Here is a 23,668-nt window from a genome sequence, read left to right as displayed (position 1 = left end):
GACGAAGCAGAAGACGCCGTCGTCGAAGCTTCGGGTCGTCGGGCGCCGAAGGGCTGCTGTGCACAAGGAACCTTCCTAAGACCAACTGAAGGGGAGAACCTTTCGCCGGAGTTTAGTGGCAGAACGGGTTGGCTCATCGATGCACTGACCAAGACTCTTTTCCATTGTTAATTACACTCATTACTTACAATCAGCCCAGGTTCTCTCGTTCTCACATAATCCCTCCATAATCAGCTGAATTTTTAACCGGCGACGCGCATACATATCGCTTTAAAGCCCCTTCTGCGGCCGAGGTCATTTCCATCGCTTTACATTCGCTTACGTCCCCCGAGGAAGAAGCGAGGAAGGAAGCAAGGAAGGAAGGAAGCAAGAAAGAGAGAGAGAAGCTGGAAGGAAGAAAGGAAGACGTCGGCCTAGAAAAGAGCCTCGCAAATATTATTCTCCGGAAGAACACGTCATTCCCTGACCCTGCCCGTGGATGATTGATGGGCATCTCTCGGTGAGAGAGTATGTCAGTACATTATCTCCTCAATGTAGATATTCCGAAATGCATTTTTTCCCCCCACGCCATTCTCGCCTTAAATAACGAAGAAGAAGCGTCATTCCGCCAGGTTCCTCCGTCAGCGCGCCCGTGCAGCGCCGTCGACCAGAGAGTGATTTATATCGGCGGACGCACTTCGATGTGCATCGGCCACAGATTGAAGCATTTAACCACCTCGCTGTGACTCGCTTTCGGAATCCTTCTCTTCTCTTTTTTTTTGCAGCCTCGGAAAACCAAACCTCCTGCATGTCATCTTTTCACGGTCACCTGGGGTCATTTTTAGCTCGGGAAGAAGAAGACTTCTCACAAATACGAAGGCGCTCAGGGCGACTTGCAGCCGAGAATTTTCATGAGTTGGGTGCGAGAGAGAGTGAGAGAGAGAGAGAGAGAGCGAGCGTGGTCGTGAGTTTCGGTATTCATGAATTCATCTCCCGGTGTATTCACAGCACCACCCAGACATAAAAACATACCGAGCAGCAACTTCTGGGTCCACTTTTTTTTTTTTTGTTCTTAAGGGTTTAGTACCCATATTTGCCTCTGGGTCTAGATTTTTATTTTTTTTACTATTTATTATTTTTTTAGGGTCTAGGTGACCCTATTTGCAGTAAATGTTTTACCTATTATGTCTTGCAGACATATAAACGGTACTTTAACGGGTCATTCTGACCGTGACAACGTTCTAAAGGAAGAGATGATAACATGTTCAAATACGTAACTGATTAAATTTTTTAAAACAGAAGAAGGGTGCAAATGTAATCCACGACCACTAAATTATGAAAAAATTCCTAGTCACCTCCATTATTCATTAATCATTGCCACGCTTCATCCAGAGATCCATGATTTAATCAGATTTTCTGTTGACTTCTGTAAATCAACTATTTTGACAATTTAAATCGCACAGTTAATCATGTGGCGTCGAGAACACTAATGCATTCCAGAAATTCGTGTTTTTAAATGAAGTGAAAATGGGAAAAAAACAGAGTCGAAGTAGTTAAACAGTAAAGCAAGAGACCAGAGCATTGGTCAAAAACGACTGAACAAACTTGACCCATTTTTTGACAAATTTACTTCTTTTATTCCTCTTTAGTTTCCAAGAAGTTCCTGATAACTGATGGCCGTAAGAATTAATGTTTTAGTAACAATATAAGTAAAGATACTTGTCTGTATTTTCAGTCCATATTTTATGTCGTTATTTTATATAACTCCCATAGAAATAGGTCAGTCATAATTTATAATGGACTGGACTTAAGCGTTAAAAAAAAGATAGACCGAAAAAGTAAAATGTAAATAAATTTTTTACAGTAAAGGTAGGCTTCAAATGTCTTCGTGGAGAATTTTTCATAATGACCTGTATTTCTTTTCGTAGTTATTCGTACGCAGTAATTTTTTTGCTATCCTTAAAAGCACTGAGATAAAAATATTTAAAAATTATCATGTTCTCTACTCCTGTCTTTTATTTATGTTATAATACATAAAATGAACACGTAATTATTTCTCATAGTAAATCTACAGTGTCAAATTCTAATTATTTCGCAAAGCACAATGCTGGTTTTAAAGATACGCGTTTAAATTACTTTTATATTCCGGCCCTGTCATGATAATTTTCTTTTTTTTTCTATGCATCAGAGAGAAATCATCTGAGCCAGCGTAGACTATGGCACATCTAGTTTTGTTTATATATTTCAGTATGCAGGAAATCTTAGTTTGTTTTAAGAACATCCTCTAGAGTGTAGGTTACAAAAATTCGCCAGGTTCAGTTCCTCTTCAGTACCACCATATTTCAATCAATTTATGAATTCATGTATAATATATTTATATTTATATATATACATGTATATATATATATGTGCATACATACATGTATATATATACAGTATTTATATATGTATATTTATATATGTGCATATATATATATATATATATATATATATATATATATATATATATATATATATATATATATATATATCAGTATATATATCAGTACGATTGACATAATCGGCTTAAACTTTCTGGTATCCTCCCGTACATGACGCTGGTGTCAGATTCATACACTACCTTCAATCGACCTTGCTTTTGCAGTGCTCACGCAATCTATCACAATTCACCTCTTCATCTGCTCTACCAAATTTATCAGATCCTTTCTTCATTTCCTTTACAATGATTTCAGGTCCTTCCACTTCCAGTCTTCTTCCGTCATGTGAGCATTGTCAGTAATTGCTCCTCGCTGTCAAATTTCTCAGTTCCAGAGGTCCTTTATTCCAACAAAGGACCTCTGGAACAGCATCCCTGAGGATGTGCGTTGGGAACTCCAGAAGTTCAAGCGAAGATGGAATGCATTGCTACCTTAATATGATTCTCCTTGTATTTTAATAATTAACTTACAGTTTTTCTATTTATTTGTTAATTTATTATTTTATTTTTTCTCTCTCTTTTTAATAAGTGTTATTTTTTCTTTTTTTAATAAGTGATCTCTTCTGTCTGCATTTCCCATTACCCACTGTTTCTTCTTTCTAATGAACACCATATTCTTTGGAAGGTTGAATTTCAAGGTAAATGGCCCCTGTGGGCTTGTTCCTTATGAATAGCGTTCATATTCTGAATATAATAATAATAATAATAATAATAATAATAATAATAATAATAATAATAATAATAATTCAGCCTTCAGGTGTGACATGTTCTCCCTCTTACCAGTGGGAACGTTCCATTCTCCATGCAAGTCTCCATCTCTGTATCGTCTTGGATTCCACTTATTCTCATGAACAGGATAATTTCCATTAACCTATCACTTCAAAATAAGTGTTTAATTGTTGTACCCCCTCCGTTTAATGTGGAGTGCAATGCTTCTTACTACTTCTGCTAACTTTCTCTCTCTCTCTCTCTCTCTCTCTCTCTCTCTCTCTCTCTCTCTCTCTCTCTCTCTCTCTCTCTCTCTCTCTCTCTCTCTATATATATATATATATATATATATATATATATATATATATATATATATATATATATATATATATGTGTGTTTTGTATATATAGATGTATATATACATATATATACATACATATATATATATATATATATATTTACATATATAATTCTGTATAAAACCAAAAGGCATAGGTGCGTGTTTGTGACCAGAGTGTGAGTAATTCTCAATTATGCATCCGATATTAAAGGCTTTAAAGGTATAAAAACATCAGGTGTTGTTAGTGACAAAACACCATATATATATATATAATATATATATATATAAATATATATCCGATATTAAAGGCTTTATATTTGAGAGTATATATAAATATCACGTATATAATTAGTGTGTGTGTGTGTATGTATGTATGTATATGTATATATATATATATATATATATATATATATATATATATATATATATATATATATATATATATTATATATATAACTTCATTACTAGATTAAACCAAACATGGATGGACATAATTCTGTGTTGCAGATATAACTCCTTATCCGCACCTCTTAACTAACAACTAAGGTTATTTAACTTGTAAATTGTTTCACATTAACATATCTTCACCTCAAACGTCTCTTGTTCACATGGAAAATTATTTTGAAACGTAATGGTAGTGTAAATATTAATTTTAGTTCACTGCTTCAAAATATATTTAATTTTCCTGTCATCAGAGATGGTTAACATTGATTTACAAAAGCTTACGTTTACTTTCCCGGCTTTAGAGGTTAAGCTGTCTTTCCTCTGTCAGTCTTTCTGAGTGTACTAAATGTGTCTAGATTTGTAACAAATATAACAAATTTGTGGCGCGCGTATTTTCAAAACCCGAGACCTACAACTGAAGTCTATTGAATTTTCAGACATGAACACAGACATCCATTTATGCAGTTAACTCTCTCTCTCTCTCTCTCTCTCTCTCTCTCTCTCTCTCTCTCTCTCTCTCTCTCTCTCTCTCTCTCTCTCTCTCTCTCTCTCGTGCGAAATAATTTGCGGTGACTAATTTCTCTTCTTCGGAATTAACGTTATTTTTATAATGGTCACGGAAAGTAGATGTTTAATTGTACGCCTACCTTCAGAATCTTTTCTAATCATAAAAAAATTTCTTTTGAGTCGAGTTGTTTAGAAATGCGTATTCATCCAGGAATGTAATAAGGGCTATTATCTTGTTAATTCCCTGGACCCAACTGCTATTAGGGGAACAGTTTATATTATATATTATACACATTATATATATATATATATATATATATATATATATATATATATATATATATATATATATATATATAGAGTGTGATATTAATAATCTGTTGTAATTTCAAGATTCTGTGCCTTCGAAAGTAATGTTTTCAAAGTATTCGTTTGGAAACGCCGATAATGAGTATCATAATAGCTACCATAAGTTTAGATTAGTTTTCCATTAATTTCTGGCCCTTACCAAAAATGTTACATTTTCTTTAACCTCAGATGGTCCTGTGCGTTCTCTTATATTCCTATCCTGTATGGATAACTATACTATATTCCAGCGTTAGGGCCATTTTATGGTGAAAGATTGTAGTTTTTAGTTTTCTGAAAAGAAAACTATTGTGCCGGCTTTGTCTGTCCGTCCGTGCTTTTTTCTGTGCGCACTTTCTCCGTTCGCCCTCAGATCTTAAATCTACTGAGGCTAGAAGGCTGCAAATCGGTATGTTGATCATCCACCCTCCAATCATCAAACGCACCAAATTGTAGCCCTATAGCCTCAGTAACTTTTATTTTATTTAAGGTTAAAATTAGCTATAATCGTGCTTCTGGCAACGATATAGGATATGCCATCACCGGGCCGTGGTTCAATTTTTTTGGGCCACGTCTCATACAACATTTTACCGAGACTACCGAGAGATAGAACTATTTTCGGTGGCCTTGATTATACGCTGTAGCGGCTGAACACAAAACTCAATAGCACCGAAGAAACTTCGGCGCATTTTTTACTTTTTTGTTTTACCATAAATTGTGCATCAAGCGCGCAAATTACTTGTGAGCAGTTTGCGTCAAGAACTAACAACTCACAAAATAAGCATACATTTTCTACTATTAATTTACGAGAACATAATAAAGCACAAAAACACCTTAGTTGTCTAGATTACACTCACAAACAGTGTGTTGGGGTGGGTGTGTAATATGTAAAGCCCTTCTTATATAACGGGCTGACTCCAAAGAAAACACAAAGCAATTATCCCACCCACTTTCATAATTTAATTGGGGAATTGTTAATGAGTCCCTGTGCTGAAAAACTCCACATCAGCCGCTGCTTATACCCACGCAGATGACTCATCATTAGCACGTTGAAAGCTCTAACACTCTCTGTACCGTTATCCTCTTGTCTTGCGAGTATGCTCGTATTTCCTTGTTTTTATAGCCCTCCATTCCATTACCTCATATCCCCCCACCTTTTCAAGCCTTTGTAGGCCTTCCGTTGCCAGATTTCATCGTTCATTCTGCCCACATGACCAAACCACCTCAAAATACGCTGAACCAATCTTTCACCTCTGCAATGGAGTGGACCACTTGGGGAGTCAACTCTCACTGTGCCAGTGGTGGAGAATGTAAAGATCCAGAACATTTTATGATACTTTCTTAATATTCTCAAGAAGTTTTTTTTTTATCTCATGTTCATGGATCACTATCATAATAACGACTCCCCACCCGCTCCTGGTACTGATGTCGACCCCTGGTGAGAGTCTGAATATGGATTTGGCTTGCTCTGGTGATGATTCTACTATCTCTACCAATAAATCATTACAGAGTAGATACCAAGAGCAAAATGACTATATGAAAGTTCTGCACTACCTAGGCATTGGTAGTAATTATAATTCTAACTGTTTACAAATATATGAAGCCTTTTGGCCCAACATCAAGGCTTAAACTGAAGCTTAACATTGATGAAGCGTTTTGTGTTGCATACATTGCTTATGATGAAGCCCTTTCTGTTAAAAAAGGCCTTAAAGCTTTTAAAGATACAAAATCTTTAAAAATTAAAGGAAAATTTGTGTTATTTGGTGCAATAAATCTTGTGGAGGAGTTTGGAGAGAACAGCTTTATGAAAGCCTGGGAAAATCTTGAAGAGAAAGTTAGTAGAATCCCAGACAGCAAACTTAAAAGATATGACATGAACTTATTGTTTAAGGCAGTGCACAAGAGCCAAGGGAGATTGCTAATTTTTCCAGGCTGGCGATCAAGATGTAGTTCAGACAGTAATACGTCATAAAACCTTTAATTCTGTAAGGGAAGCTGTTTATAGCAACGGTCTGTATGATTTTAATGAAAGCGAGATCCTGGAAAGATGTCCTGAAAATATATTTGTCGTCAAGAAACTGAACAGTACAAATAATGCCATTCAGCCAATTTTTAACTCTTCATATCTCCCTCCCCCACTATGTAAAGGTCAGTCGTACTAACCATACAGTAAGAGAATTTTGACAACGGCCAACTTGATGCCATAGTTGCTTTGAGTATTGCCAAGTGAGTTGGACTCGAAGTAATGATGCCGAATGCTACATTTGCTCTGGCATTCGTGATTTGAGTACCCAGTGTACTAAAAACCGTTTTATGTTTTAACTGTAGAGATGCTCATTCACCAAACTGGAGACGGGGCCCATTGTACAAATTTCAACAAACAGCTGAAGAGGGCTCGCAAAGACCCTTTACCAACGTTCCATCTGTTGCTCAGAAAACGGCTTCTTTAGACCATGCCTCTAGTTACAATGTCCAGATCACCCAGTGATCTGGCAATCGGGATAGCTCTCCTTCGGCAAAGAAAAATTTGGATGTGCCTGTGATCGAAGATGTTATTTTAGAGCCAGGTAAACTTGGATCCAGGAAAAACAAAGTAGTAGGCTTTGCTCACTCGGATACGAAAAGTCCGTCCACGAGACCTAAAGTCCTAAAAAACAAAACAGACGATGGTTTTATTTGGCCGCCCAATCATAAGAAAAAGCAGACGGTCATATGGTAAAAGAAAATACTCTGTCTAGGTCTTGCCAAAATTTAGATTTAAGTAGCCAAGAAGATAACAGAGACGGAAGTTCTTTATGCTCAAAACGTATATCTGTTGATGATGCTACGAGTAGTTAACAATCATTTGTCGCTGAAGATCATTCTCTTGACCATGGCATTATTGGGGGTGGCGGGGAACACAGCTAATAGGCAGTTAAATAAAAGCAACAGTTCCCTGTCTAAAGTATGAAGGGCTGGGAATTCGAACACCCCAAAAAATAAAATTTCAATTTTGACATCCTGCAGTGGAACTGTAAAGGTCTACGAACTCAAGCAGACAAGATTAAAGTTTTAATGCACGATCATAATCCGGGCATTGTGTGCCTCCAAAAAACAATTTTGGGAAATTTCATTTACCACCCTGAGTTGAATTACACCATTCACACCTTACCACCTCCTTCAGGTGATCATGCATTTGGTGGAGCTGCAGTGATTGCTAGTAAATCGTTAGAACATCCAACTATTACTCTAGATCAGTGTTTCTTAACCTTTTTATTACCACGCTCCCTCTAGGCTGCGTCCACACGATCGATCTTTGTTCGCCGAACTTTGTCCGGTGTGACGTCAGAAGCGGGCGGGCAAAGTTCTGACTTTGCCCGCTGTTTCTCCGCTTCTGACGTCACATCGGTCAAAGTCCGTCGAACAAAGCTCGATCGTGTGGACGCAGCCTAAGAGTTGTCCTTCCCTCCATGTCCCCTTGCATCTATGAGTAAAATTCGCCGCCCCCAGATTTAAAGGAAAATTAAAAAAAAAGAGAAAGAGAACGGGTTTCGAGAGATAGAGAGGAGGTAAATCATTACAATACATGGTAAACCCACGAGTCTGACTGAGTAGTAGACTATTGGAAACTAACGTTATGAGGCGATACATTTGCATTTTTTTATAAACTTCTAAATATTATTTTCTCACTCATGTTAAGAGAATAACGAATATAATGAAAGAGTTTTTATATTTTCCCTAGGGCTCGCGCCTCCCCTGGAAATTGCTGACGCCCCTCAGGTTAAGAAACAGTGCTCTAGATACTAATTTACAGGCCGTAGCTGTAAATGGCATTTCAGAAAAACCAGTGGTAGTCTGCTTTCTCTGCCTTCCACCAAGATGTCGATTCACAAAAAATCAGATAGTAGATTTAGCTAAACAGCTTCCACCTCCTTTGCACTTACTAGGTGATTTTAACTTTCATAATCCACCGGGGGGTGGAAATTTTTTAGATGAAGAAGGGAGAATAATCAATAAATTATCGCTAATAATGATCTAGCGCTTTTTAATGATGGGTCAGTGACCTTTCTCAACTATTTATGAGGGTTCATCATGAGTTATAGATCTAGATATACACTCACCATCGATCATATGTGAGTACACTTGGGCAGTAATTGAATTCCTGAATGGAAGTGATCGTTAACTTTCTCACTTGAAATGCGCCTTAGAACTGACCACACCTTTTTGACGTTTGTTAGCTAATTTTAGTTTTCTGTAAAAAAAAACTTTTGTGCCGGCTTTGTCTGTCCGTCCGTACTTTTTTCTGTCCGCACTTTTTCTGTCCACCCTCACATCTTGTAAACTACTGAGGTTAGAGGGCTGCAAATTAGTATGTTGATCATCCACCCTCCAATCATCAAACATACCAAATTGCAGCCCCCCCCCCCTTAGCCTCAGTAGTTTTTATTTTATTTAAGATTAAAGTCAGCCATAATCGTGCTTCTGACAACGATATACGTCGTGGTTGAAAGTTTCATGGACCGTGGCTCATACAGCATTATACCGAGACTACCGAAAATAGATCTATTTTCGGTGGCCTTGTTATGCGCTGTAGTGGCTGTACAGAAAACTCGATTGCGCCGAAGAAACTTCGGCACATTTTTACTTGTTATTTTATTGGCGACAGGTAATCCATCTGGGTATGTCATCTGTCGTGCGGCCTGTCTGACACAGGACCACAAACTTGTAGATTGTGAGGTTGTATTAGATTTGATGGTGTTTTTAAAAGATATGAATTTATACAATCTTGTATAAGCGACTTTTAGAGATTTTAACTTTTAATAGACTGTATTAGTGTGAATATTTATTTATTGAGTGTATGTAAACCTGTGTAAATTTATTTAATATGTATGTGAATACCTGAGTAAATGTATGTTTAAATATGTATAAACAAGTTTTAACTTCTCCATTCATCTCAGCGTTGAATGACTTTATGGGTCTCAGTTCTGGCCTTGTGGCCTAAACCCCATATTCCATTCCATTCCTTACAGTCTCGGTGGCCATTATAATACATAAGCTGCCTCTGAGATCGGAAAGTTTGCAAGTAATTAATACTGTCCAAAGGTCGAGATTTTTATATATTAAATCTCTGTAATTCCCAGGGGCAATGCACACTCACATTTGATACCAAAGGTGACGATAGTCTTCTGAAAACTTTTTTTTTTTATAAAAATCTGGTGAAACTCATCAGCCAGTTGAGGGATTGCATTCAAAGCCTTCCATCCACTAGCCAATGAGAGAAGGCGATAGAAAAGGTTTCTAAGTAGTGCGAGCTGGAGGGCTCTGATTGGCCAAGAGAAATCCTGGCTGTTTTCTCTCGAACAGTTCTTAGACAACCATAGTGGGATACCGAAGGAATTTTTTAAGCTGCCCACCGCCAAGTTTTGTGTTCCGTTTTGCCTTGCAATATGTTGTAAGTAAATGTCTATTTTGTGTTATTAATGTTAAGCATATTTTGCTTAACGATCGGTAGTATTGATCAAGCTGAATTTAATTAATTTGGTCTTTTTATGATCGCCGGGTAAGGTTCCCAGTATTCCTAATGGAGACCAGTGGTTGTCTGCTGATTTAGTCTTAGTTAAAGAATCAGGTCGGTTTTAGCTGGCAAATTTTAAGCATTTTAAGGTGAAGATCTAATTAGGAAATCGATCAGTGGAACAAAATTCCAAACATGGCAAGTAATGGTGGATTTCGAAAGAATGAAGGCTATTTTCTTAGTTGAGCCACTGAAACACGAGGTCTGTGACTAGCTAGAAGCAGGTGGCAAGTACTGGGTGCATTATCTTGAGTGTTATTTGGTTTTGTGTCTCTGGTAATAGAAACAAGGAAAACTGGGTGAGACTGGCTGGTCGATGTTTAGGCTAAATCTGTGTAGCATAGCAAGTACGCAGTATAAAGGGTAATTTTTCCTTTTTGTGCATTATATATATTAATACACGTGAACTACACGCTTTTGCATTATTGCAGTACAATTTATCGACAGGAATTTCATCATGAAATGTCTGTTTTCTGCCATTTAGTACTTCCTTGGACAGCTCGAAGCTGCAGCCACTCTCACCGAGTAGTTAGGCCACTTGAAGAAAACTTAGGAATTTTGGTAATTCTATATATTAGCTCCGCGCCTGTTTTTACTTTTCAGTTGGTTTTTTCCACTTTTAGGGTTCTGATACTGGCGGTGCATCTGTTTGTTGTCGGCCAAATGGAATGTCCCTGCAGTACCCCGGGGTTGGGGTTGGGTACCCATACGTTAACAAGTTATTGCACTTGCCGGACGGGATATGAACCGTTAAACAGACGTACCCATGCTCAGTCTTGTGAAGATCGCGTAAAACCCCTTTTGGATGGACTTCGTTGGTTAATTTTTTTCGAGCGCCAATAATGAAAGTTCATAATTAGCAACCAAAAACTGTAGAAAAGTTTTTTAGTGTTCTACCTGTATTTTCAAGTCCATTTTTCCCATTCTCTCTCTCTCTCTCTCTCTCTCTCTCTCTCTCTCTCTCTCTCTCTCTCTCTCTCTCTCTCTCTCTCTGAGTAGTTTCATATGATTTATATTTACCCGGTTTTCTGTAAGTAACTTGTTGCTGCTGTCAGTATCCTGATCAGTACTTCTAGTGCCACTGTCCAGTTTGTTTCTAAAACCTAAATTGTCTAATTCGGTCTCAGTCCTTGATGAGCTCCTTCAAAATACTGTCAACACCTAAGGACTGTCTCACCTAAAATTACAGGGTGTTACATGGGTTGTGGGTTGGGTGAAGGTCAGGAATGTTCTTTCCAAATGATACACAACAGTTATGCCCAAAAAACACCGTATTGGATATAAATCCCTGGTGATAGAAGTGTTAAATTTGAGAGGGCATGCCTTTCCGCGTTTTGCGTGATAGATTTCCCGTATGCCTCGCAAACGTTTTGTATTCGAACGAGAAACCACAAAGCATTTACATAAATATGATTACCTTTTCAAGTGCAATGCCATGACTTCCCTCTCAGTAAAAAAAAAAAAAAAAAAAGTGTAATTTGGCTTGGAATATGGTGCCGTCATAGAGCCCTTACCGTACTCTGTTCATTTAATTTTGAGAATGCTGTTCCATATGGTATTCATTGATTTTATTGGAGGCAATATCGGAAGCAATGTGTTACTGGGCGTTCCGCGCCGATGGGAACGTTGGTGTCAACTTTTTTCAAGGTGCCTTTAACATTTTTCAGTAACCTTTACCTGTTTTTTGCGGCATTCACGTTTAACGCTGTCTGAAGTCTGTTGCTATTTCGTTATTTTTCATTTATATTTTACTGTAGCCACTAGAGAAGTTACGTCATCCCAGTTTGAGAGAAGAGTGGCTATGTCCGGTCAGTTCATTTCTGCTCTGAAGTATCTTCAATTCAAAAGGCTGTTTGATGAATCTTAGTTAGATTGACTTTTCCAAAGGATCGAATTTATTTATGCTGTGACAATACTTGGTCAGAATCCTGTAGGGTTCACCGACTGTTCGATATTGGCTCGGTGTTTGTCTTTACTAAAAGAACCTCTGTCTCTCTCTCTCTCTCTCTTTGATTTAACTCGTTAGAAAGGTTAGTTACTCCAATGACAGGGGCGTCATTTCAGATTTTTATGGGTGGGCGGTGAAGGCGGTTTGGCGAGCGCAGCGAGCCTAATCACTCTTTTTTTATTTTGAGCTATTTTATATGCTGTTTAAAATAGACAGATATTAATGTGATGACACATTTGAATTAGAAAATGGTTTATTACCAGTCTTGGCCAATGCCTGTTCTTGAGGGGGTCAGTTGCCCCCTCCCCAGCCCCCTAAATGAATGCAAGTGTAACGAATACTGGAAATTTTTTAAAGGCTCTGTTGGCTTCCCTTGTGAAATGGAGTGAATGTTTATACAATCAGAAAATGAAAGTGTCAATCATTTACAGTATATCAAATGCTGTGATCAGTATGAATTTTAGTGCACAGCGTCGATATAATGTTTCTGGGTTGATATCGAGCGTACAGTTGCTTCATAATCGTACTGGATATAAAATGATAAACGTTCTTGGCAACAATATAATGCACTATGAGGTTGCAGACATAACTGAAGAGTTGCATGCATTTTATTGTCATCTGAGAGCTTTCCGTGGTCAGCAAAACATAACGAAACGAGTAGTAAAAACTGATAAACGATGATGCTGTTATATTTAAAACTGTGTAGTAAGTACAGCCACAAGGAATTCATGATGAATCTTGGGTGAAAGGAATTGGATCTGTTTGACAAATGCTTTGCCTGCTGACAAAGGTATCCAAATGTATTCTTTAGAGTAGCTTATATGAAGGATTTTAAGATTTGTTTTACTTGGGCTGCAAGCACTAACAAGGGAGGAGCTAGCTCTCAGGATCTTAGTATGGTCCTTTAGTATGGAAATGACGATTTTCAAATTTTGATCATTCTTTACCTGGTGTATGCGATGAAGTGTCTTAGCGTGGAGCAGCATTGACACCAGTAGCTTATTATTATTTTCATTCTTTTTATCTGTTATTCATCATCATTCCAGCATATGAAAAGATAATGGCTTGCAATTCATTCTTGCCCAACGAATTGGTACCTCTTTCTATGCCCTTGCTGTCATTCACAATCTCTCTCTCTCTCTCTCTCTCTGTGAAAAAAACGATGGCGAATAAAATCAGTTTGCAAAAGACCTCTAGGATTAGTTGCAAGTTTTGACAAATCTGGATAATAAACTTCAGATGTAAAATCCGGCTTCACCTTCATTCATCCAAACTTGAGACCAGCTCGAGGCACTTACGTTAGCAGCAAGTCATTATCTACATTTAGGCAGGCCTGTCAAGCTTTAATGGATTACGGTGTTGGATTCTGTGGCGTCTGAATGCAATGAGACTGCAGGTTTCAAGTTATTGAACCTTCGTAAAAAATGAACGGAAATGAAAAATGGATCGGATTGAAAACACCCAAATTTTAACTTCAGTGACCTGTTCAAAAATGGTATCCCGTTTAAAAGTTTAAACCCATTAACCTTTGATTTTTTGAAAGAAGGTTGGGTGGGGGCGCGGGGGCTAGTACTGTGGCCAGTACAGTGCTCTCCATTCTTTGCTCAAGACATCCATAGCACCGACTTAGTCTTTCTTATTCCAGCGCTTAATGAGAAAATTTTCAAAAATTGCTCAGCAAGAATGAACATCACTAATCAAGACTTAATGGTCAATCTCGAAGAGTTATTATCCACATATAATTTGGATCTTTCCTATTTAGTGACCCCCAAAGATTTTAATCCGGTATGTTTCTACCCTTGCGTGTTTAGGCGGGGATTACCGTAAAACAAACAAAAGACTAAATATCATAAAGATAATGACAGCCCACTAGACCCTTTGAAAAATCAGTTTTTATACCAGTTTGGGTATTTCATGCAACACTTTGCTGTTTTTGGGAAAATGTAACTGGAACTGAGGGGCAACTGGCTATTTCAGATCGGCAGAGGGTGTGAATGAAGTCAGAACTCAACAAATGACTTATTTGTACATAAAACAAATTGCAAAAACCATTGGACATTTGTTCATTCAGTCACTGAAGTACGGACTGAAATCAGAGTTTTGTGGGATCTGAACCACTTTGTAAGAAATTTTGAAAAATGGACGGTGTTTTAGATTTTTCGGAAATTATGAATACATTTAATTTGACCATTAGTTTAGGATGTTTAAAATTTTAGATGAGTGTATAGTTATGTTGATTTACGAACTTTCCATTTATTTTGACCAATATAATGTGGAGACTTGAGTCCCAAACATTTGAGTTTTGGGTGTTAATCTCCATTTTATTGTTGTAAGTTTGCAGTTATGATCTGCATGGACACTTTTATATAATTTAGTGATGCAGAACCAACTTATTTTCTATTGTCGAAGGAGTAGGTGTAATTTACGATAAAATTTAATTTTTGACGTTGTAAAATATCTCATGCTTTGTCATGTTTGTTTTCTGATGCCATATCAGTCTTGTTACGTATAAGAAAATTGCTGTTGTGCTTGGCACCTCTGGACAAGTGGACATAGTTTTTTTTTTTTTTTTTTTTTTTTTTTTAACTTGGTTAACAAATCACAGCAATTGTGGCATGTTTCTTTTGACGGTGATTATGAATAATAATAATAATAATAATAATAATAATAATAATAATAATAATAATAATAATAATAATAATAATAATAATAATAATAATAATAATAATAGTCTTCTAACAAACATTTTTTTCTTGCAGGTAAACAGTACTCTGGAAGAGGATGGTTTACATCTGGAAACGATCATCAAAGGTGCCAAACTGCCCGTTGATGTGTTTTGTTTTTTGGAATCAGACTCCTAGAGCGACATTATTCCTTCAGACGCTGAAATAATGGTAAGAATGGTGTTTGTTATTTACATGATATATTGATCATAATACTCTTACTATCACAGTTCTTTGTGACTATTTGTTTCAGTATTTATTATACAAGGTTTTGCCTAATGAGAACCTCCGATGAAGTTCCTCTTATTGTACTTACTACTAACGATGCTCAGTTTCCCGTGTTTAAGGGAAATTATTTGATAATACACAAAACTACCGTAATCCAAACGCAGTTTTGCATTCTTTGCTGTGTTTTGGGAGGAGGGACGGTTGGGGGCTTTTGTCTGTTGTAAGTTTGATTTTAAGTTTTCATGAGGATTTTTTCACTTTCAGGGTAATCCAGACTTTGATAGGTGATTCAGCCACGTCAGTAAATTCATGCAGAGAAACGACTTTTAATCTTGCGCTCAATTTTAAGAAGTTTGCCAAATCAGCGTAGGTGTCCATGTTATTTTTATGTTTTCCCATTATTTTTACTAATATCTAGACTTCTATTATACTAATTGTATTTGCAATATGATACAAGCTCATTGTGTATATTATATTTTGGCCTTAATTTTGGGTTGAGGGTGTTTTTTTCTTTTGTAGAACAACTGGATCTTTCTGTTGCTTTTCTCGTTCTTAAAATGACTGATTTCATTTCATTTTTAGGTTAATGAGGCCATTAATGGAAGCTTTATCCCTCTCGCTGGCATATCCTTCAAGGTACTCGGTCAGGAAGCTTGCCTCTAGTCAGTGTAAGTGTTCCTTTTGTTATTTATTACTGTTTTTTTTTTTTTATTAGATGTCTGCTGCAATTTGAATGTACATATAAACCATTTCCTTTAGGATAAAATGGTGTGAATTTGAGGTCTCGCACTGTATTTTGCAGACGTGACAAACTTAACCTTTGCATTGTGGTTTGCTATCTTGGACTCTACTTTTGGCATTACTTGTGTGGTGGTACCTTTTGCAAATTCACAATTACAGCCGTAGCTCTACTGGTATATTTAGACTGGACTATAAATGCATTGGTTCATCTAGATTCTGATTCACTAGCTCCTGTTACATAATCAGTAAATGCTAACGACCCTCTTATATCCATGTAAATTGCCTCCCAATATCATTTCGTAGTTAACGTATTCAGCAGATCAACTCAGTTCCTTATGTCTTGTCGGTTTCTAATTGTCTCTTGGGAAACTTGCAGTGCACGGTGTCGCAAACTTTGGTGTTCACCATTTTTTTCATTTTCTCATTGTTTGATAAGTATCTATACTTATAAAATTTATCAGTCCATTTATTGTCTTGATTTACCTCTTCACATATGAGTGGTTTGATTTTGGCAAGATTATTCCAGGATGGTAATCCAAGGTGTCATGGCTTCGAGAATGGTGTTGGCTAAAATGCAGTTGGCTAAAATGCAGTTGTTAAATACCTCTTTTTTAATGTGTCCAGTCAACTTGGAATGTCGATTTTCCATTGTATGTTGGATGTTGGACAGTCTCCCTCTTTGATGTGCTGTGCTCCGTAGTCAATATTGTTGCGTACACAGAATCCATTTAGGGGTCTGGACAAGGGATTCTGCTTACGATGGACTGTCGTTATCAGTGCTTGGTGGGTGTTCATGATGGTGAATTCTTTACCATGAAGATACGAAGAAAAGGTCTTAGATGTCCTATGGCCAGAATCTCCCTTTCCAGTTGCCAACAATGTTTTGTACAGCATTCAGTGACCTGGAAGCACAACGGACGGGGTCTTTTTACTATTAGATGATTTTGAGTGACGAATCGCTTCCAGCCCAATTGGAGTGGCAGCCAAAATAAGTGAAGAATCAATGCAATAGTGGGTCACAGCATATGATGATAATACTTTTCAGCACTTTCTTTACAGTCCACTGAAGAAGTCCTCCCCATTCTTTGTCTATATCAACTTCATGTTCTTCCTTTTTTAGGTTTTCATGGGTTCATTTGGTGTTGCTGAATGTGGTATAAATCATGACAGAACATTCATTCAAAGAACTGCAATATTCTTCAAAATTTATGGTCTTAAATTTGTTATTATTTATGGTCTTAAATTTGTTAGTTGTATAATTTTTAAAAGCAATTCTGCCATTAAACTTTTGCCACTACTATATAAACAGCTTTGTAAGCTTACAATGCAGCTTCTAGGGCTATATTGTGCTCCTCTGTATCCTTCCCCAAATCAAAGCATTCCCTGCTCTGTTACAGGAACTGGCTGATGTAACAACCATTGTCCGTCTACTGCTTATTTGATTGATTGATGGAATATAACAAGGTCACACAATTTCCATGCCCAGCATATACTTTGTCAGTACCAGAGTCATTGGGAAATGTTATTTCACTTATTTACAGGAGTGATCAAACTTAGTCTTGTGTTGTGGTTCCTATCTGGGACAAGGCTTCTGGCCTTCCATTCGTGGTGGTGCATTCAGCAAATATACAAGTACAGCCATAACAATACTGCTTTATTAGGCTTGACTATAAATCCTTTGGGCCATTTAGATTCTGGTTCACTAACTTTTATTTTATATCCACTGCATGTCAACGACCCTGGCACATCCATGGAAGTTACTTTCCAAAGATCACATCATGTTAATGTATCAGCAGACTGACTTGTTTTCTTGTTTATTACTGGTTAGCTCCCTCCTCCTCCTCGTTTTTCAAACTGTGTGTAGGGCAAACTAAGTAGAAGAGCTTAGGTCTTATTTTCTTCTTCTGTACTATCTTTCCCTGTGACTTCATTTTCAAGACTATCACGGCTGTCCTTCCTTCAGTGTCTGGTAAATCTGGAGGTGCATTTGTCCTTGTTGTGTTTGCCAGCTCCTCCCAGTTGACCAGTTTAATTCGTGATAATTTTGTCTTTTATGGACAATAACATTTGAATTTTTATTTTATGTATACATTGTTTCTGTTCTTGTTTATGTAAGGTTTGCAAATATTGCTTTATGGCTGTTTTATTGGTTATTGCTTCTTTCTGACAATATTGACCATAATACTGGTCCACAGAATCAAACACAGATATGCTGTACATATTTAAAATAGCTTGTCCTTGGATTATATAAGAATGTAAAGGTCTTGGATGTTGCTGCTGTCACTTTTGATATCCTCTTTTGCTTGAAACCCCTGTGTCAGAACTGCTGATTCCAGGGTTTAAGAAGCTTGGTTTACTCAAGCCTAATGCCATTCCAAGAGAGGGTTTCTCTGCATTTCCTAGTTTCCTGTACAAGTGAGGATGGCATGAAACACAGGCGGTTAAAGTCTGTGGTAGACTAATAAACTTGTTTTTGCCTGCTATAGAAATCCAGATTTAGATGGACTGTTGTTGCTCCTTGCTTACCAAATGATAGCAGTTCAGGAAGCTGACTCCAAGTCTTGTTTAACTTTTGTTTGTGTTTACAATACTCATCACACTAAATGGGTGGGCTCCGTTACTGTCACAGATGGTGTTGCTGCTGGAGATTTTTCCACCATTTCTGGTTTGGTTGTGAGCAGTTAATAAATGAACCCACACATCAATATGGCAGTTGTCCTGACCTGGTATTCACAGAAGTTGCGGAGATTATCTTGTGGAGTAGATTCACCAGTCCTCTCATGTGATCATAATTCAGTTAAGGTTAATGTGGAAATAGATCAGGTTGTTTCTGATGTTATAGTTTTTTAAGAAAGGTATACTTGTAATCCAAGGTCAGTTGAAGTAGTATTTACCAAGATCTCATTGAGCTCATTTGAAGCAATTTAAGTCCAAAAATTGAGTGTTTAAGAGTTCATCTTATCACTGTTATCAAGAAGAGATCGCCTTCTAAAATTATGAAGTTTCGTCTTAAAGATAACCATGTTAGTGCTGCATATAAGGTTGTCTGCCATGAAAATCAGCTTATCATTTATGGAGGAACAGTGGATTAGACTTTTTGTGACATAATTTCATTGAGCTTAGAAGACAAACTCAGGTTATCTATGAGAGGAGCTTATATTGAGAATGTAAAGGAGTTCTTACTCTCCAGTGTTGATTACCATAAGTTACTCATCACTCTTTGGGGTTGATTCTAGCATGCCTCCCCTTGTAGTAACTGACAGAATTGCTGTATATTGCCTTGCCCTAAACAGAATGCAGAACTTTTGGCTCAAGTTTTCTTGAGCCAACAATGTGATGAGTCTTTGGTGTTGCCTCAGTCATGCTTTCCAGACCCTAAGTTGTGTTCAATGGCTTCAGGTCCAGGGAAGTCAAGATTACCTCTGGGCCTTGACAACCATAGTGGCACAAACTCCCAACTGGATCTTTCCCATCTTTTTTAAAGACTGCTGATTTCATTGCTCCTTTTAAGAAAGTTATTTGACTTACAAGTTTTCCTTCTGATTGAAAGAAAGGAAATATTACTGCATTACCCAAGGGACTAAGTCCATCCTCATGCCCCTTAGAACATAGGCCTGATTTCATTTACCCATTTTATCTCAGGTTTATGTTTCGTAAGGCCTTGGTACCCGATGTACTCTTGTCAATATCTTCCACTTTGCAGAGTGCTCTTGATGAAGGTGCAGACATGCATGGTCGGGCTGAACTTCAGTGCAGACCCAAAGGGTCTGTGTTGATGGCCAAGTTTAGTGCCTTTAGTAATATTATTTCAGGTGTTCAGGTGTGTTCTTTCTTGGCTTTGGTATTTATCTACACTAGTGACGTAAAAAGTCTGAGAATAAATTGAGGTGTTCCTCTAATAGATGTTGCCTTGGGTCTAAAACTGAAAGTATGATTCTAAAATAAAGTCTGATAGGCGAGTCAGAACACTTTTGCCCTTGCGTCCTGATTTACATTTAAATGGTACGGTTTAAATATCAGTGAGTCATAAGGTTTTAGGCGTAACTTTTGATAAAAATTGACTTTTTAGTCAATAAATGCTTCCTCTTTCTCAAAGTTTTTATACTGCAGAAATTTTTTTGAATGTTTTATGATGAAACTTAAGATTATCTAAGTGTTTCAACTCCAGTAGTTTGTTTGGAGTACTGTTCTCCAGTGTGGTCTTCCGGTGCTGACTCGCATCGTAAGCTTTTGGGTAGTTGTGCTCAGCCCTAATGTTGACTTGTGGTTTTGACATAAAATGAGATCATTACGTTTGTTGCGTAAAATTTACAACAGCGACAAACATCTCTGCACTGTTCTTTACCTGACCCAGCTGTCATTGCTCGCAACACTATGCATGCTGACGCTGCCAACAGTGTATTGTTTTCTAGTATCAGACTTCGTGTTACTCACTTTGGTAGGAGTTTTACTTTGATAACAACTAACATGTGGAATAGTTTGCCTAGTGCGGTTGTGGAGTCATCAGACCTCCGAAAGTTCAAGCAAGGAGCAAATTCATCTTTCTGCAGATGTCTCTTGAATTCAGGTGTATCAGTTTTATTATCTGTTCCCTCGTATTATAACTTGTTTCTTTCGGCAGGCTGGCTTCCTTTTCGAGCCGCCTGGGGTTTATCGTTTGTTGACTCTCGTAAGGGTTTTCAGCTGAAGGTTTATAGAAAAAAAATATATATTGATTTAGCTTCCACACGAGCAACGTTGTATGCTTAAGTTGTCCCTAATGTTTGATGATAAATAGTATGAAACCAGTAATATGTACCACCCACACCGTAATGCAAAGAACAGCAATAGTTTAGTTTCTTTTTCTGTTTCATCATTTTATCCAAATTCAGTTACAGACCACAAAAACGACTTTTTTTTTTTTTAACAGTTGTCACACTTTCACAGACCTTTGGTTGTCAATACGTGTTGTCATTACTTGATCGTTTGTTAGGCTAGCACTAAACTCTGTTATTTAAATGGAGGTCACTCACGTAAATGAGCTTCACGTGGTTTCAAGTGGATTTATATAAATACGCACCATAGTTTTTCGTAAGTTTTACTTAAAATAGAATATAGAATTTAGGCCAAAGGCAAAGCGCTGGGACCTATGAGGTCATTCAGTGCTGAAAGGGAATTTGACAGTAAGGAGGTTTGAAAGGTGTATAACAGGAGGAAATCCTCGCAGTTGCACTATGAAACAGTTGTTAGGAGAGGGTGGAAAGTCAGATGGAAGATAGAAAATATGAACGGAGGTACAGTAAAAGGAATGAAAGAGGTTGCAGCTAGGGCCTAAGGGACGCTGCAAAGACCCTTACGTAATCCCTACAGTGCACCGCATGAGGTGCACTGACGGCCCTAGCCCCCTGCGGGGATAAGTTTTCCTTGAACAGAGGAAGTGGTTTTAGACTCAACAGTGTACACATAGATAAAATGGTAAAATTGCATTTAAAAACTGTTAATTAAATGTATAGAACAGTGAAATCTATTTCCAATACTGTTATGCTTGGCCAGTTGCTTCAAGCTATTATGTTTTCTCAGTTCTGTTAGCCCCCTAAGCATTCAGCAAGGAATTAAGTAATTGAATTTAATGCTAAGTGTTATACAGTTGATAAATGCTTATTTAAAATAATTGTTAATGCATATTTAATGTGAAATTTATTTGTTGCCTCTTGAACTGTAGGTTAAAATATCACGAGTTCTGTCATTTGAAGTAATATAAAATCCTTCGATTTAATTAAGTGATTTTCCGCGTAGTTATTAAACACTGGAGGCAGTTTTGCAATATTTTGTGATTAACAAACTCTCAAAACACAGTTAATCAAATAATTGTTTATATTAAAATCAACATAAGCTACATTGTAAAGAGGTTTAAACTCCTTCATATCCATTTTTATTTAGCTACAGAATTAATCTCCTTCGTAACCACGTTTATTTGTATTAGCTACAAAATTATAATAAGTAGGATATCAAATGAAGATGGTTACGAAGTTAATTATGAAATATAAAAACATATCCAAGTCGCTTATGAGGTTGAAATGAAACCCTTTTCTCAAGGGTAAATCTTGGTATATATTTATGACTTTACGTTTACGAGGACAGACGCCCCCGTAAAGCTTTAAAGAATTGAAAGCGTGTTTCTCACAATATACTACAAGATTTAACGCGCATGAAACGGGGTTTTTAAGTTCTTGGCAGAATTTGATGTTACTTTAAAATCCCGCAAAATACGGATTTGAGCCAGATTGCCGTATTTTAAACGAATCTTGGTGTCTTAGTTATTTCGCACGCATTTAACGCACTAATTCGCTGGTTTTGATGGAGATTGCAATTATAACTTGTAATCCCTAAAGTAAGCGATCGATCTAGTGCGCTGAATGCGTACGAAATCAGATGACTTCAGAAGTATTTAGTGTTTTAATTTGCATTGCAATTATAACTTGTAATCCCTAAAGTAAGCGATCGATCTAGTGCGCTGAATGCGTACGAAATCAGATGACTTCAGAAGTATTTAGTGTTTTAATTTGCATATGAAGTTCATGCTAATTCGTATTTATTTCTTTTGCAGGTAATCCATAATAAGGGGAGAGAAAGGCAAGATCACCGCCGGAATCCCGAAGAAACCACAAAGATTGCCGGTAATCCAGGGCAGTAAAAAAATTCTGGACACCTCGAATTTTTTTTTTTTGGTAATCCATAATAAGGGGGAGAAGAAGATCAAGAAATCAAGAAATCACAAAGGAGAAAGGCAAGATCTCCCTGAAGAAATCAAAGGTTGCCGGTAATCCAGGGCAAAAAGAAAATCTGGACACCTCGAATTTTTTTTTTTTTTTTTTAATCCATAATAAGGGGGGAGAAAGGCAAGATCTCCCGAAGAAATCAAGAAATCACAAAGGGAGAAAGGCAAGATCTCCCGAAGAAATCACAAAGGTTGCCGGTAATCCAGGGCAGTAAAAAGAAAATTCTGGACACCTCATTCTGGACACCTTTTTTTTTTTTAATCCATAATAAGGGGGAGAAGGCAAGATCTCCTGAAGAAATCAAGAAATCACAAAGGTTGCCGGTAATCCAGGGCAGTAAAAGAAAATTCTGGACACCTCAAAATTTTTTTTTTTTTTTCTGTAATCCATAATAAGGGGGGAAAAGGCAAGATCTCCTGAAGAAATCACAAAGGTTGCCAGGTAATTTGGGGGTAAAAGAAAATTCTGGACACCTCAAATTTTTTATTTTTTTTTTTGTAATCCATAAAACAGAGAAGGCAAGATCTCCTGAAGAAAAAAAGGTTGCCGGTAATCCAGGGCAGTAAAAAAAAAATTCTGGACGACTATTTTAATTTTATTTCCGAAGTTTCTGCTTTAAAAATAACCCCACTGCCAGATTTGAGGGGACAAGTTCTTATCAACATGTCTTTTAATAAATACACACTATATGCATTTTTTTTTTCAATTTCCTGATATAAAAATATTGCACTTACTGCTCAGGTTTGAGGAGGTTGTTCTTGGCTTTGTCATATCAGTTTGGAGGTTGTTCTTGGCTTTGTCATATCAGTTACCTTCCTTGCCAATAAAGGTGAAATCCTTGCCAATAAAGGTGAAATGGATCTCATAAATAATCATATATACCTGGAGTTTATAGTCTGTTTTTCAGTATTAACGA

General features: G+C 37.2%; 1 long non-coding RNA gene across 1 annotated transcript; it reads left to right on the top strand.

The window, feature by feature from the left end:
• The first annotated feature begins 15,835 nt into the window (after positions 1-15,835).
• Positions 15,836-23,621, top strand: LOC136839008 (uncharacterized). The gene is made up of 3 exons (XR_010853183.1): positions 15,836-15,921; positions 22,581-23,503; positions 23,536-23,621. It is a non-coding gene; the product is annotated as an uncharacterized lncRNA (long non-coding RNA).
• Positions 23,622-23,668: the final 47 nt, after the last annotated feature.

This window comes from Macrobrachium rosenbergii, chromosome 5, assembly GCF_040412425.1.
Source record: "Macrobrachium rosenbergii isolate ZJJX-2024 chromosome 5, ASM4041242v1, whole genome shotgun sequence".
Lineage (NCBI taxonomy): Eukaryota > Metazoa > Arthropoda > Malacostraca > Decapoda > Palaemonidae > Macrobrachium > Macrobrachium rosenbergii.
This window is presented reverse-complemented; position numbering and strand designations above follow the sequence as displayed.